Consider the following 13,028-nt stretch of genomic DNA (forward strand, 5'->3'; position numbering starts at 1 on the left):
AGAAGCTATGATAATAGGCACTTATCAGGATTATCACCTACTTTTGTTCCGTATTATGTTAATATATTGAATTATATTGATTGTTTATTGAATGGAGCACCATTTTATTTTCCTGGAGTAAGTACAATTTAGTCATGAAATATGATTAGTTTCAGTATATGCTGAAATTGATGTGGTACCATTTTGTTTTGGATTTTTGCTTTCTGGTCATAAAAGATGTTCTTTTCTGTTTTTGTAATGTCTTTATGAGATTGTGAAATCAAGATTATTCTGGACTAAACAGATGAGTTCAGTTTGGCAAGGTATCATTTTTTTTTTGTTTGTTTTTGCTTCTGCATAAAGATTACCACAAATCTAGTGGCTTAAAACCACATAGATTTATTATAGCACAATTTCCATTGGTCAAGAGTGTGAACACAACACAACCGGAATCTCTGTTTAGAATCTCATAAGGCCAGAATCAAGATGTTGGCAGGGCTGTGTTCTTTTCTGGAGCTTCTGGGGAATAACCTATCTGTGAGCTCATTCTAAATGTTGGTTGTTGTGGAGATGAGGTCCCCCTTCTTCCCAGTCTGTTAGTCAAGGGGTATGTTTCAGTTCATAAGACCACCTTCTCCAAACCCCATAACTTTTTCTCACATTACCTCTTCATCTTCAAACTAACAATAGTGTGTCAATAGTTCTCTTACTCCTTGTGTCTCTGACCTCCATTTCTGCCTGCCTTTTCTGCTACCAGGCTGAGAAAATACCTCCTTTTTAAAGGTACATATGATGATATTAAGCTTACTTATACATTTCCTGTTTCTTCAATAAACTGGGTTATATAACATAACACAATCATAGGGGTGATATCCCATCATTTTCACAGGTACTGGGAATAAGGGAGGATGTAATCTTGAGGAGGGTGAGCATTCCTAGAAAAATTTCTTAGACAGATAACATTTTATTTTCTTAGCAAGGGATTTCTGAAAATCTTTGTGCAAAGTTTGTGTTTGGTTTGGTCTTCCGTAACTATTCTAGTAGTGGCTTTCTTTTTGAGAAGTTGTTATTTTATTTAAACTTCAATTTCTTTTGTCATGCTTCAGAATTTTTGCTTCTTAGATATATTAAGTGATTTTTAAAAGGAATTAACTTATGAAGACTTCTACTTTCACTGGAATAGCCATTTTAAAAATTTGCTCTCATATTTACGGTTTCTAGGATATAGTGATATTCCATCTTATTCTTAAGTTATTAAATTGTGACTTGTCTCCTTTTTTCCTGATCATATTTACCATATACATTTTCTTAGACTTTTCAAAAGACTAGATTTTGAGGCTACTGATTTATCTTTTGAATTGGTGTTCACTATTTTGTTTATTTCTATTTGGTTATTTCTTTTCTTCTAGTTTTGAAGGTTTATTTTGTTTTCTATTGTCTTCAGATGGATACTTACCATTAATCTTCAGCACTTTTGCAGCATATGCATTTAAGGCTAAAAATGTCCCCTGACCTACTTTTATCTTTATCCCATTAATTCTGATATAACTTAGCTCTACTTTAATTCAGTTAAAATATTTGCTGCTTTACACTTTATGGAAAATATACTTTATGTTTTAGAATAGTGTTATGTTATAGCAAAATTGAGTAGATAGCACAGAGTTATCATATTATCCACACCACCCCCCACACAATGCAGTCCTCTATTATTAATATCTTACTTTACTATGGTAAATGCATATTGATTATTGATACATAATTATTAACTTAATTCCATATTTTCATTAGGTTTATTTAGTTTTTACTGTATCTTTTTTCTCTTCCAGGATACCTTCAGGAGATATTATATTTATCATCATAACTGCTTAGATTTCTCTTGGGTGGGACAGTTTCTCAGACTTCCTTGTTTTGTTTAACCTTGATAGTTTTGAGGAATACTAGTCAGACGTGTTATAGGATGGCCCTCTTAGAATTATTCTGATGTTTCTTCATAATTAAAGAAGGGTTATTGTTTTTAGAGGAAGTTCACAGAGGTAAAGTGACATTTCATTATACATCAAGGGTCTGTGCTATCAACACGATTTATGACTACTGATGTTGATCTTATCACCTGACAGAATTAGTGTTTCTCTGTTTTTCCACTCTAAAGTTATTACCCCTGCCCTTTACAGAATTAACCTTTTTTTTTTTAAGATTTTATTTATGTATTCATGAGACACACAGAGATAGAGGCAGAAACATAGATAGAGGGAGAAGCAGACTTTCTGCAAGGAGTCTGATGTGGGATCGATCCCGAGACCCCAAGATCACTACCTGAGTCAAAGGCAGATGCTCAACCACTGAGCCACTCAGGTGCCCCTACAGAAATAACTCTTTGGAAGAAAATTATTACATACAACCTACATTTAAAGAATCAGTAATTTATTTTTTAAACAATTGTGCAGTGGGTCATATTTTGCTTAATTGCAAAATAGTAATTTTTCTTGTTATTTGTGTCCTTTTTTAATGCTAGCTTAATTTTACACTTTGGTCAGGAAACACGCTGGGTTATTTCAGCTTCTTGAAGTTGTCCAGATTAGCTTATCATTCATCCTATATACAATTTTGGTAAATTGTTCTAAATACTCTTCAAAATAATGTGCATTCTCTCATTGTTGGCTACAGAGTCCTACATATGTGAATTAGACAAATTTGTTCATTATATTGTTCACAACTTCTAAATATTTAGCAATTTTTATCTGCCTCTATTACTAATAATGATAAATTAAAATATTTCTCCAGATTTTCATGGAAAAAAATTCAAAAACAAACAAGAAGTAGTATTAGATTATAACCCAAAGTCTAAAATATATATCCATGAGTCTTTACTGACATAATTTAATGACTTATTAAACAAATTGAAGGGAAGAGACACATTTCTAATGAAGAATTCCAAGTAATTTATGTAGCTTTGTTGCCCTCAAGATGGTAGAACATAACATACCCAACAAAGACTTTGTAGCCAACAACTAACAGTTACTATTCACCCAGGCAATGAAGGTCAGCATTCACAGTGATAAGGCATTTTATAGTATGTACCCTTGGTACAATGTGATGAGAATGACATTTCACCTCTGTGGTCTTCTTCACAAAGGTCACAGCTCCAATCTAATCATAAAAAATCAGCAAAATTTTAACTGAAGGACATTGTCCAAATACCTGATAAAAACACCCAATACTGTCAAGGTCATCTAAAACAAAGGAAATTTGACACACATTCACAGCCACGAGGAGCCTTGGGAGACACAGCAACTAAATATAATGTGGTACCCTAGATGGGATAATAGAGCAGAAAAAAAGATCTAGAAAATGAAATAAATCTGAATTCAGTATGAAATCTATGTAATGATAATTTATCATTATTGGCTTACTAATTCTAACAATTGTAAGATTCTTTTTCTCGTGATGAGAACTTTTAAGATCTATTTTGTTAGCAGCTTTCAGAAATATACAATACAGTACTGTTAGCTCTAGTCACCATGCTGTATATTACATCACCAGGACTTAAATTTATCTTATAATTGGAGGTTCATACCTTTTGACCCTTTACTCATTTCTCCCACCCATCCTCTCCTGAATTAGACATTTTTTAAAGCATAAACTCATTGAACCAAAAACACAGGATAAAGAATTTACAGAAGGAAGAAAGAGAAAGAAAAATATAGTTATTATTATAAGTTCAAAGATGTTAATTCTATTTTGACATTAAAATGTTCACATTCGAGACCCTCCTTGGTTAGGTCAAAAGGTATGAAATATGAAAACACATATACTTTTTTACAGTAATAATGTGATCTTACAGGTTTCACTAATTAGAAGCAAACACATTATAAAGATTATCTATTTTTTTTTTTGAAAACCTGTCTGAAGTGTATCTTTGAAACCTCAATAAAAGAATGACTCAAACTTTATAATACAATCTTGCAAACTGGCCAAAGTGCTAAATAATGGCACTTCAAGTATTTGAACTCTTGGTGTTCAATCTATCACAAATTATGTACAATTAGCAAAGAGAGAAAAATATAGTACCACAGAATTGAATACATATTTTAAAAAACATATTTTGTCTAAGAATTTTGCTAACATTAATTGCTTGGGTAGCAATATTAAAGAGATTATTTATCGTTTTGTTTAAAGGCAGAGTACTTAAATTCAAAACATCTTTGTTGTTGTTGTTATAGTATTTTCAAGTTTTCTTTTTCAATTTTTACTTAAATTCTAGTTGGTTAATATACAGTGTAATACTGGTTTCAGTAATAGAACTTAATGATGCATCACTAATATACAGCACCCAGTGCTCATCACAAGTGCCCTCCTTTTTTATCAGCTTTTTTTTTTTAAAGATTTTTATTTATTTGTGAGAGACAGAGAGAGAGAGAGAGGGAGAGAGAGAGAGAGAGAGAGAGGCAGAGACACAGACACAGACAGAGGAGAAACAGGCTCCATGCAGGAAGCCCGATGTGGGACTCGATCCTGGGACTCCATGATCAGGCCCTGGGCCGAAGGCTCGTGCCAAACCACTGAGCCATCCAGGGATCCCACAAGAGCCCTCCTTAATAATACCCATCACCCTTTATTTTTTATTATCTTTTTAAAGATTTATTTATTTATTTATTTATTTATTTATTTATTTATTTATTCATGATAGACACGGGGCGGGGGGGGTGGACAGAGACACAGGAGGAGGAAGAAGCAGGCTCCATGCCAGGAGCCCGACGTGGGACTTGATCCGAGGACTCCAGGATCGCGCCCTGAGCCAAAGGCAGGCGCTAAACTGCTGAGCCACCCAGGGATCCCCCCATCACTCTTTAACCCATCTCCTTCTATCAACTCTCAATTTGTTCTCTGTAGCTAAGAGTCTCTTATGACTTTCTTCCTCCTCTTTTTTTTCTTTTCCCTTCCCTTATGTTCATCTGTTTTGTTTCTTAAATTCCACATATGAGTGAAATCAGAAGATATTTGTCTTTCTCTGACTGACTTATTTCACTTAGCATGATACTCTCTAGCTCCATCCACATCATTGCAAATGGGAAGATTTCATTTTTTTTTTTTATGGCTGCTTTATCCATTCATTAGTCAATGGACATTTGGGCTCTTTCCAAATTTGGCTCTTGTTGATGATGCTACTATAAACATCGGGGTGCATGTGCCCCTTCAAATCAGTATTTTTGTATCCTTCTGGTAAATACCAAGTAATGCAATTGCCTTATTGTAGGGTAGTTCTGTTTTTAACTTTTTGAGGAACCTCCACACTTTCCAGAGTGGCTGCACCACTTTGCATTCCTCCCAACAGTGTGAGGATTTCCCTTTCTCTGCATCATCGCAAACATCTGTTGTTTCCTGTGTTGTTAATTTTAGTCAAATCATGACACATGATTTTTGCCTCTCTCTCCCCTTTTATTTTCCCTTTTTTTAAAGATTTTATTTATTTATTCATGAGAGAGAGAGAGGGGGGGGGGAGAGTAGAGAGAGAGGCAGAGACACAGGCAGAGGAAGAAGCAGGTTCCGTGCAGGGAGCCTGATGTGGGACTCCATCCCGGGATCACGCCCTGGGCTGAAGGCGGTGCTAAACCACTGAGCTACCTGGGCTGCCCTCTCCCCTTTTTTCAGTATCTCCTTTTTTCAGCATCTATCTTGTAATCATGAGCTGGTGATCAAGAAACCCCCTCTGAAGATACGATAAACAGACCACCAAGATAGAACTATAGCTATAGAGAGTGCCTGCTCACCTCATGACTCTAACTTGAAAAGAATAAACCCCTCAGATCTAAGCCACTGAGTGTTAGCTTTTGTGTTATTTGTGTTATTCACAACCAAATTGAGTTCTAATATATTCAGTTCTCCATTAATTGTTGAGTGTGTTAATAAATAATATCTTTAATATTATTACAAAGAAATGCATGGCATTTTGTGTATCACTTAAGATTGTGGAATTATCTCTCTGTGCAGTGGTAGACTGGTCTAGATATAGAGAGCAAACAATGAAGAACATCTCTATTGTCCAGAATATATGGGAAATAGAAAAAGTTTGGATTGTTAAGGCCCGACAAATTTGAATTATAATCTTTGTTCATCCATTCAGTAGCTCTATGTCTCTGGATAATGCAATGAACTTTTTCAGGTCTTAGTTTCCTCATATGTCAAATTATAGCACCCATTCTTATATGGGAGTTTTTACAAAATAAAATAATGAAATAATATATGGATAGCAATTTTTGCATGCCTGGCAAATGACAGCCACCAAACAAATGTTAATTCTCTTTCTCCTTTGTTATAAATCTTCTGGCAAAACTCTACTTTATCAGGCACCCATAGTACCTCACATAAGTTGCTGAGAGGTGAAGAGAAAGTTACCTTCTCAGTACTAGTGGCAATTTTTTACATCGAGTTCAATGTGTCTATTTCTCTTCTACAAACATCTTTGCTAGTTATAGAGTATAATTCATCTAAAAACCATACTTATATAATAAATATTATGATTCTCATTTTATGTTGAGGAACTGGACTTCAGAAAGGCTTGGTAACTTTGCAAACATCTATAGCACAAAGAACTGCAAATATGAGATTAAAATGCATGGTCCTGTTTTCAAGTAAAGGTTTTCATTTTTTTTTTCTGCATTCTATCTAAGTTATCCCAACTAGAAAAAGTATTAAGGGTAAGTAAACTGATAACTTAGAAATTGAGTACTTAGGTTTTCTGTAGCTGATAATAACTTCCATTTGATTAACTTTACTGATTCCAAAGTGCTTTCACATGTGTTCTTGATCTCCCCAAAACTTTAAAATATCCTTAGCTAAGTAAGCATTATAGTCCAAATTTCCAGATAAGAAACAAATTGCAAAGTGTCAATGATTTCTCCAAAGTCATACAATCCATATGTGGCAGAAGGGGTACTCAGGCTGGTGCATTACCTCTTATCTCTGGATCTTTCCACTCTCCCAGGCACTGTCTATAACTCAGCTGATACAAGTATTTGATCCTGAAATGTTCTTGCAAATGTTATCACATTTCCTTTGACCAGAGGTCTTTATGTTCTAACATAGTTATAATATAAATGCATTTATTTATTGTTTTTAAGATTTTATTTATTTATTCATGAAAGACACAGAGAGAGAGAGGCAGAGACATAAGTAAGGAGAAACAAGTTCTCTGTGGGAAGCCCGATGTGAGACTCCATCCCAGGACCCAAGGATCATGACCTGAGCCAAAGGCAGACGCTCAGCTGCTGAGCCACCCAGGCCCCCCTATAAGTGTATTTAAAATAAATTACTAGTTGCTATTTAAAATGATCCCCAAGAGTGGTGCTGAAGTGCTCTCTCATACAAGTAAACTATGATGTGCTTTTGAGTAGAAACACATAAAAATACACAAAACATAAGGTCACATATTGATTCATTGATGAAGTATGACCAGAGTCTGGCAGGAAACTAACCTTGTATTTCCCCAGGGGTAAAAGGTTCTATATTCACTAATTCAGTGTTTATGGCAAGATGACAGGACATACTACCATGAATAATGAGTAACTGACTGTATCTTTCTCATTTGAATGGCTTCTAGCTCATCTTGGACTTTATTTTGTAAAACACTGAATTCTTTCTTGTTATCAACCATCAACCACGTCAGTAAGTAGTACCATTATTCTCTTAGCTACTTAAGCCATAACTTTGCTATTCTTTCTCGATTTTTCAGTGTTGTCTTTCTTTCACATCCAATCTGGTACCTAATCCTATGGTTCTGTCCCCAAAATGTATACAGAATATATCCATTCCTCACCAGCACCATGGCTACTACCTCTAAACCAACCTCCCACATCCTCTTCTCTGGGCCAATGCAATATAATTCTAACTGGCTTAAATCATCCTGTGTGTGAAGCATATCGCTTAACTCTTCTACCTACATTTTTTCAATAAATGTCCACCACCTTTGAATAAATTCCATATGGTTGATATGCCTGGAATATTCTTGTAACAATCTCTCCAACTATGTTTTATTCCACCTTATTCCTTGTCCCCCATTCTCTAACTACAATAGCCTTGTTATGTTCCTGTCACCTCCTTTGGTTGGTTCTCACTGAGCTCTCCATGTCTGGATGGAACATTGCATTCACAGCAAACCCTACAGATAGCATTAGAATTGCTATTACCATACTGCATTAGAATTATCTGGTACATATATGTCTTTTCCATTCAACTGCAAACTCCTTGTGGTCAACATGCTAACTATCCTTTGTGAATATTGCACAGCTAGCTTACAGCCTACAATAAACTTTCATGAAATATCTATGGAGAGATTCTTCCAAAACACTGCATACAGAGAATAGACATTTCAGAAGTGGATTAGATAACCAGTGCTTTCCTCCTTATGAGGGGGAAGGAACTATAAGGAGAACTGAGAATAAAGCAAGACCTAACACGATATTCACACCCAAACACTCTTCTTGCTTGTTGGTTGTTAAGTAGACTGTGTAATCTCTGTCCTATCCATTAGTAGCAAGACAGGCATGCCAAAACCTCTGACAATATCAACATCGACTCCCTGAGGAAATGCTAACAGAAGTGAGGTGGGACTAAAAAAAGTCATTCAGACTCTGCTAACTCTTGGAGACATCGTCTAGCAACCTCAGGTTTGACTGGAGTGATACTTGAGATGATTGCCTTTGAAAACCTGAGAAAGTTGGAGATGTAAAGGACTGAAATATGATAGCTTTTTAAAAATTGATAACCTTTGTATGGTAAGTTCCCATTTTAAAAATATCTCTTTATAATTCTTTGGGTTGATTTTCCAAACTCAATTTCTAAATCCACTAAGTTTTTGGAAAATGGTCAGGGACATTCTGCTTCTGTGTGATAGCTCATGGTGAAGAATTAGGTTCATGTGTTCAATTAGCTCATGTGATCTACCCAGAGTTATGTTCAAAGAGTTAGGCACAATATTTATAAATTCAACTCTTTCTTCTTTATTAAAGGTGCCATATTTAAATGAAAGTAAATAATAATATTGGAATTGGGATAACCTCTCACACTCAAAAAAAATTGTTTCCAACCTTTGGTACTTAAACAGTTATTGGTAGAAAATTATTTATGACACAATCCAGGATGAATTACCACAAACCAGTGTGTCTAGTCACTGTAGTTAAGAAACCGAGCTAAACCACAGAGAGCTACTCATCCTTTGCTTTGTTCTTTTTTTACACACAGGGACACACACAGACACAGTTGACAACTCTTGTGTAAGGACATCACGTTAAGCCATATTCAAGATGATAGTCTGTTTTATAGGGGGTGAAAAAAAAGTACAGAATAAACAAAAGTACTGAAATATATGTAGGTACATACCTTTCATGATAATTGGAGAAGCAGCTTTTGCCAATCATTTGCCTCATATGGGCAACCCCATTATTCCATTCAGTCATTAAATAATGTCAATAGAAGAGCACTTTGCTGGCTTAGTCTTAGAGGACCTTACTTCTGATCGTGGAATTGTGAGTTTAAGTCCCACAGTGGGTGTAGAGATTACTTAAAAATTAAATCTTAAAAAAATAAGTATAAAAAATCATATTTTGAAAAAGAAAAAAAAGCAAGATAATTTAACTCCATGCTGGGAATTACCATCTCTTCTCCTGGTTTCTCCAACTCATTTTCTCTTGCATTTAGGCCATATGCTCTTTCTCTGTCCTCTTTTAAATAGTTAATCCACAACAGAATTATGCTACAATTATGCCCATGCACATTTTATAGAGATATCTTCTGGTCATTTACATGATTGCCACAAACATCAGAGAAAATGCTTTTTACAGTTGTCTCCCAGCCCACATCTTCACCCTGGACTGGGGGACGTGCAGGGACAGCAAAATACAGAAGCCCAAGCTGAAGTATATATCTCTTTAAGCCACAAAGCTTAAACTTCCAAACCTTAATCTGCATAAACTCTTTACTTATCTCTGTGTTAACACGGCCATATATCCAATAAAATTTGCAAAAGTAATATATATTGCCCACAGAAGATTAAAATAGCTACTATTTGTCTACTTCAACTCTCTCCCATTATACTCTCCATGTTTCCCATGCTGCTGGAATGGCTGTGGGTTAAAAATTAAGTTGAGGATTTATGTGGTTTAATCCCCTCAAATTATGTTAAATTTTTTGATAATGTGATATTCATGATACACAGCTTTTAAAGTTTGTAAATTTGCTTTTTTCTCATTCTAATTTCATATCTTATAATATAAAATATAGTATATGTATTTATATTTATACATATATATTTGTATATATTTATACAGTATATGTAACTGTGTGTATATATATATATATATGTATGTATGTGTGTGTGTATATACATACAGTTTTTCTTTGAAAGAGCCACCGTCCTTAGAAAAATAAATCTCAGACTCCGTAAAACCCAGGTTTACCTCTGATTGCAAAGTTTACTTAAGCCCATCAGTGACTCAAACACACTTGGCCTACAGGGAGCTTTTTCTGTCTGCCCATGGCCATAACAATGACATTTCTCCTGGATGCACTGGATTTCTCTTGCCTATCTTCTTTCTCCATTTCCTTTCTAATCCTCCATTTTGGCTAAGAAAAGGTATCGGGCTGCCTTCAGGTGGCACTCATCTTTCTCATCTTTCAGTCACTTTCTTCTTTCCTCTTTGTCCTTCTGGTTCCTAATGATCAGTGTGGGCCTGCGAAGGCAGAATGGGTGTTCCCTAGGAACTGGTTTGAAATGCAGAATCTCAAACCCTACCTACCCTTACAAGGTAAGAATATACATTCTAGAAATACCCTAGGTGATCCAGGTGCACAGAAGTGCTGCTCTTGCTGACTGTGTTCCTACTATCTGATATAGCTAATATGCATCTCATGTTAGAATAGTTAATATCTTTGCCTCTTAGCTTATGTGAAAATATTGGTTTGTATTCTAAGTATTTGTTGAACAAAACCAGTCTCTAGATATTGTGTTAATAATGATTGCTAAAATTTATTGAACACTAACTATTGGGTTGAACTAAATGGAACAGCTATTTTTATTGCAGTAAAATACACATAACAGACCATCTTAATCATTTTACACTGTATAGTTTAGTGATATTAAATGCATTTATAATTTTATGCAACCATCAGTAGCCTCCATATACAGAAAGAACTCTTTTCATCTTGTAAAACTAAAACTCTATAACCATGAAAAAATAACTTCCCATTCTCTTTTCCCTAGGCCCTGACAACTACACTTATACTTTCTTTCTCTATAATCTTGACTATTGTAAGAACCTGGGACATATGGAATCATGTATTATTTGACTTTTTTGGACTAGCTTGTTTCACTCCGCCTAATATTCTCAAGTTCCATCCATGTTGTAGCATATGTCAGAATTTCTTTCCTTTTTTTTTTTTTTTTAAAAAAAAAGGCTGAATAATAACCCAATGTATTATTTACCACATTTTGCTTTTCCATTCATCCTTTGGTTGACATTGGATTGCTTCCATGTTTTAGTTATTATGAATAATGCTGCTATGCACAGGGATATGCAAATATCTCTTTGAGACCCCACTTTTAGGTCTTTACATAAAGCCCAGAAGTGGGATTGCTGCATCATATGGCAATTCCATTTTTAATTTTTTTAAAGATTTATTAATTAATTAATTAATTAATTAATTAATTTATTTATTTATTTATGAGAGAGAGAGAGAGTATGAGATGGGGAGGAGGGAGAAATGGAGAAGGAAAGACAGAATCTCAAGCAGACCCTGCACTAAGTGCAGAGCCCAACTCAGGGCTCAATCCTATGACCCTGAGATCTTGACCTAAGCCAAAACCAAGAACCAGCGGTTTGACTGACTGAGCCACCTAGGCACCCCTATTTTTAATTTTTTGAGGAGATGACTTACTGTGTTCCAGAGAGTCTGTACCAATTTAAATTCCCAACAGTACACAAGGATTCCAATTTCTCTACATCCTTACAATCCTATCAGTGTGCGCGGTAGCTCATTGTAGTTTTTTTTTTTTAAGACTTTTTAAATTTATTCATGAGAGACACAGAGAGAGGCAGAGACATAGGCAGAGGGAGAAGCAGGCTCCCTGTGGGGAACCCAATGTGAGACTCAATTCTGGAACTCCCAGATCATGTCTTGAGCTGAAGGCAGATGCTTAACCACTGAGCCACCCAGGGGTCCTTGCTTATTGTAGTTTGATTTACATTTCCCTAATAATTAGTGATGTTGAGCATCTTTTCCTGTGCTTATTGGCTGTTTGTATATGTCTTTCTTAGAGAAATGTCTATTCAAGTCCTTTGCCTGTTTTTTGAATTTGGTGGTTTGTGTTTTTTGTTGTTGAGTTTTAAGAGTTATTTGTTTTTATGGATATTAATCTCTTATAAAATATATAGTTTGCAAATATATTCTCTAAAATATTTGCATCATGCTATATTGTCTCTGCAGTTTCAAGTATTTCAAGGACTAAGCTTTATCCTCTTTGTATGTTCTACCAAGCCTTGTAGAATACTATCCAGCACACAGTAAGTGTATAAATAAACTAGTCTGGACATGGACTGGTGGCCCAGTACTATAGAGTCATATTAACTGATCAAGGTCCTATGGCTTCCAGATTCTTCCCTACCAATGTGAAGAAGAATAAAATGAGATAATCGGCTAGAATGTCTTTTTCTAAGAAGATATGTCTTTGGCTTTGGCTTTGATATATGGGTCACTGAAAAATGTTACTCATTTACATTTTGATTCTTTCAATTTAATTGGCAGTAATAAATTGAAGTCTGATTTCAGGTTCATATTGAGGCTCAAGTGAGTCTTTTATTTTTGAAATATTAAGCATTCCTAGAAATTTAATGTAGGAAAATTGTCTTTCAGTAAGTCTTTTTGAGACTGGAAATTCAGTAATTTTGCACAATTCTTAAGTTTTTGGTTTTTTAGAATTTCTCTTATTCTCTGCTAATTTCCTTTTATCCCTTATGCCTTACTTCAATTGAAAATAGTTCTGTAATGGACAAATAGAT

General features: G+C 35.0%; 1 long non-coding RNA gene across 1 annotated transcript in view; it reads left to right on the forward strand.

Annotated features, from left to right (window-relative positions):
* Nucleotides 1–562: 562 nt before the first annotated feature.
* LOC111091055 overlaps nucleotides 563–13,028 on the forward strand; it is a 29,848-nt gene continuing 17,382 nt past the window's right edge. The window contains exons 1-3 of the long non-coding RNA XR_005373781.1: nucleotides 563–762; nucleotides 7,577–7,641; nucleotides 8,507–8,750. This is a non-coding gene — a long non-coding RNA (uncharacterized LOC111091055). The remainder of the gene's footprint in view (nucleotides 763–7,576; nucleotides 7,642–8,506; nucleotides 8,751–13,028) is intronic.

This window comes from Canis lupus, chromosome 19 (assembly GCF_011100685.1).
Source record: "Canis lupus familiaris isolate Mischka breed German Shepherd chromosome 19, alternate assembly UU_Cfam_GSD_1.0, whole genome shotgun sequence".
Lineage (NCBI taxonomy): Eukaryota > Metazoa > Chordata > Mammalia > Carnivora > Canidae > Canis > Canis lupus.